Source organism: Anticarsia gemmatalis, chromosome Z (assembly GCF_050436995.1).
Source record: "Anticarsia gemmatalis isolate Benzon Research Colony breed Stoneville strain chromosome Z, ilAntGemm2 primary, whole genome shotgun sequence".
NCBI lineage: Eukaryota > Metazoa > Arthropoda > Insecta > Lepidoptera > Erebidae > Anticarsia > Anticarsia gemmatalis.
In genome coordinates this window covers 19,932,205-19,937,148 of record NC_134776.1, presented here as the reverse complement: position 1 = coordinate 19,937,148, position 4,944 = coordinate 19,932,205, and positions in this window count along the sequence as shown.

The window sequence follows — 4,944 nt, the reverse complement described above, 5'->3', positions numbered from 1 at the left end:
GCCAGGTTTTTCAACAAAAGTAACAGCCAAAGTATAGGATTAAAGTATAAATGACAGTTAAATTAGTTTCTTTACGAATTTACTCATAGTTTTATTAAGAAACAGATTTCCCTTAGTACATAAATCTATACTAATATTACAAAGCGGAAGAGTTTGTTTGTTTGTTTGATCATTTGAACGCGCTATTCTCAGGAACTACTGGTGCAAATTGAAGAATTATTTTACTGTTGGAAAGCCTATTTATTGAGAAAGGCTTTAGGCTATATATCATCACGCTACGACCAATAGGAGCAGGGTACCAGTGAAAAATGTTAAAAAAGACCCATTCTCTCTTATGTGACGCAAGCGAACCAGTAGTTCCTGAGATTAGCGCGCTCAAACAAACAAACTTTTCAGCTTTATAATATTAGTATAGATACCCCGGCGGGATAGATAACCGATACGACCGGTGAGAGGTCAGGCACGTGTCTTACGGGGTTAACACGCTCTCCAAAACCCGGTGACTGCTTAGGACGCTTGACATAAAATCTATTTTTATCCGCTGCAAGCTGCTTTTAGATGCACATAACATTAAATTACTACGAGCAATAACATTGTAGTTTCAAATTTCCATCCAATTAATATGCGAAAAACGTGATCATTTTACCTAAGGCATCATCCACACTAAGGGCATTATTCCGGTCTAAATATATTTTTTTTAAAAGACAACTCCGGCACTAAGTACTGCTCTTGTATCGCGAGGACTTCTACAAACAACAAACACAAAGTACTATCAGACCCGAAACAATGACTTGTGGATTGCACAAATAATTGTTCCGTGTGGGAACCCAGGACCTCCCAACGCAATGGGTGCGACGTGGCAACGTCTACGTTGCGCGTTCAATTGATTCTTAGTGTTAAAATCCTATACACACAAAAGCGGTGAAGGATCTTAGAGGTTAAGCCATGCTTACCGAGAGAGTCCTGTGTTGGGTGACCATATTTTACGAATTCAACCTAGTTGGAAGAAAGGCTAGGCTGATTGATACACAAAAACGGTGAAACCACAGCGGTATATATAAACTGAGAATATTTGAATGAGAATATGCGTATGTTTGTTACTCTTTCAAGAAAATAGTACTGAAGGGATTTTAATAAAACTTGATACACAGGTACTTTATAACCTGGATAAACACATAGGGTACTTTTTATTTCAGAAAACCTTTTTATGCGGACGAAGTCGCGGGCAGATGCTAGTGAACTTTAAACACAGGCCGCCGGAACAATGTACTTGACGCCCTAACTGCTACCAATGATTTACATAAAAATAGAACAACAACTTAATTTATTCTTGTCATTAGTATGCCGACGCATTAATTTGTATTACCATATACAAATCAAAAATATATTTAGAATTCGCTGAATTTATTTTAATTAACTTATAAATAAATACATTTAAAGGCCCCTTTCACCTATTACTTGCGACATTGCCAATCTTTTTAGGCATATGTGTTTATGAGTGTTTTCAAGGAAATATATTGACCGTATTTTGGTGTGATATGCTCACATCGTTAGGGAAGGTTCATATCTGACGGAACATGCGTCGGGTATTATCGGTCGCGCAACGCCAGAACAGACAAATGTATACAAAAACACTCAACCGATGATGCGTCGTTGCGAATCCCATACTATTTAGGCTACGCCCGACGCATCTTTCCTCAGATGTGAACCGTCCCTTAGTCTGATCTTTAACACTTACTTACTTTCCTTTAACTACGGTATGAGGCGTTTGGAACCATGTCCTAAACCAGATTTCTATCCTTGCCGCACTGCTTCTGGTGCCCGGTTTTTGAGTACATATAACGGTAGTTTATCTATTCAATAGCGTTTTTTTATATGAGTTTTAATGCTATTGAATAGATAAACTACCGCTAATAATGTACCTCAGAAAGGGTAGGTCCTGTTGCGCACCTAACGTGTTTATCGTATAATTATATTTTAGAATTCTAAGCGTAAAGTAGAAAAGAAGAGTCATATAAATATCTTTGTACAAATTACTTTAGATTATAACATTAAGGGATTAGTGTCTGGAAATCTAAAACGACTGTTTAAATTCCACCCACATTCTGAGGCCTATCCTCAACAGTGGGTAAAACTGGGCTGAATAGATAAAAAGTGTTTTATCTATCCAATATATACAATATCTACTTTTATTTATATTGATAATGTTTCATCGGTGAAGGAGAGCATCGTGATGCAACCTTGCATACTTGAGAGTTCTTTAGAATAGTTCTTGAAGGTAAGTAAAGTCTTCAACCCGCACGTTACCAGCATGGGGGACTCAAGACCTAACCCCACCCTCATTACGGGACAAAACCCTTGCCCAGCAATGGGTCTTGTTTAAAAAAATCTATAATAGGAAGTGACAAACAATTTTTTCTTCGAAACTGAAAAAAATATATTTTGAGTTACAGCACTCTTTTATAATTAGTGCGTCTTTATAAACAAAAGTCATTGATATTGGGGAGTGTCCCGCAATTACGTCAAACGTTTAATTAAAAGAATAGTCTGTATATTGTCAACACGTGACGCAAGTCACCTTTCAACTGTTTTACACGAAAACATTTAAAAAGATTAAAGTACACTAGCGGACCCGACAGACGTTGTCATTTCTAAAAAATTAAAAAAAACATTGTCCAGCGGACAAAATTATGAATCTAAACCATTCTCAGATCCCCTTGAACACACACAAAAAATTTCATCAAAATCGGTCCAGTCGTTTAAGAGAAGTTCAGTGACATACACACTTACAGAAGAATTATATATATAAAGATTAGCGGACCGGCCCGACTCCATGACACTCTCTGCCTACCTCTTTATGAACAAGCCGTGATTTTATGTATGTAATGTTGAAATTAAAATTATTACATACTGTACTAATAACTAACTGCACGTTGGGCACAGTGGTTTAAGCGCTCACCTCGCCGCTACAACCGTCGCCGCGTGTGGTGGGTTCGAATCCCACCCGGGGCAAATCTTTGTGTGATGAGCACGAGTATTTGTTCTGAACCTGGATGTTAATTTATCTATATAAGTATGTATTTAGAAGTATATAAGTATGTTTATCAGTTATTTGGTTACCATAGTACAAGTTCTGCTTAGTTTGGAATCAAATGACGGTGTGTGAGTTGTCCAATGATATTTATTTTATTTATTAGGCACCCAATTCCAATTTCAAACCCAATTTCGTATCTTCGTAGATTGTGACTTCACCAAGGCGTATTTTTATACGATTTTGTTTAAGACATTTCATAAAGAGTAACTGATTTGCCTGGTCGTGCGTCGTTAATTTATCGGGCCTGCCAGACATTCTTCTACCTGAACTTATAAATATCCCAATCGTCTAAAGCGGCAATAATTATATCATAAAGTGCCTCGCTAATATGTACAAATGTACATTTTGGTTGTTTCTATAGATATATAGTTGTTGTTGATGTTTAAAATGCAATGCATGCTTTGTTACAATGAACCTTACCTGTAGACGTGACGAAATTTAACGAACAAAATTACACAGTCACGTGCAAACCTATTGCTGTGATACAATAATGTTTTTTTCAAGTTAATAAAATATTTTTTATTTTTTAATAAATAAATAAAATTATTTAACTAATCAATGTCCCATTGCTGGGCAACGGTATCCTGTCGTAATGAGGGAGGGTTTATTCTTTAAATCCACCACGCTGGCCAATCAAATTTTTCAATAGCTGTATTTATTATCCTGTTCGTATCCAAAGAATAATTAAATCTGTCATGTTTGAGTTTTTACTGATAAACACGTGACACACTAAATTGTTATGAAAGAAAAATCTCAGCCCCCATTTATAAAACTCGCTCTTAGAGGGGTGCGTAGCTAAATTAAATTTTGTGTAACAGAAGAAGTATCGAAGACAATTAATGGAAAATTTTAGGGGCGATTGCGTTTTGCTTTGGTAAATTAATTTAACAGGCTTGTGACGTCACGTGCTAGTATAAATGTATACTTAATTCTGTATAATATTTTAAGGCAAGGCAATAGGCAGAAAAATGCGGTAGTATTTTTCCTGGGTCTCCTCCCCTTAATGGGTGAGTGGTTAGGCCTTGAGTCCACCACGCTGGCCGATTGTGAGTTGGGGTCTTTGTATACCTTCAAGAACTGAATAAAGAAATAATACCTTAATATTCAACATATTTGATATATATTTTTACTTTACTTAAAGCATTTTTTTACCTATAATCAATCGCGATATTAACCGACGCAGATAGCACAATGATCTATCGTTATTTGCGAGTCCATCATGGCGGGATATGGCACAGGACAGATAGATTAAGAAAGAAAGAGGTAAGGCCTTTTTCCAGCAGTGACTGTGGGACACATAACGAGCTAACAGAGAATATAAAATCGGGATATTTAACTCTTTATTACTTCACAGCCTGTCGCAATAAATACCCTTTGACCGCCACGGTGGGCTATACTCGACAAATCATAATGTGCTCACGACGCTATATTTTTGTCGACAATTGCCGACGAAAGCGTCGCCGACCAATCACTTTCTTTTAAAATTGACTGTTAACGCACTATTTTATTGATCAAAACAAACATTATAATATGCTAATTTTATAAACTAAACTAGGTAATTGCGGCGGTTCGGCCCGTAAACCTGGCCTACGTATAAATAATTGACATCGATCATGTATATTTTGTCGCGACCAGCTATGTGATGGCAATACAAACACACTGCCAAAAAGCAAAATCTTTTTAAACATATTAATTTAAACAAGAGTAAAATTTTATTAACACGCTCAAACAGACTCGCGGAGTATCGTTAGTATGTTTAGTAAAAACGAATTTTCCGTTACTTGCTTACGACAATGGTGCATAGTAATATATAAATAAGCGAATGTTTCTTATCTTTGTTCAGTTCTGTG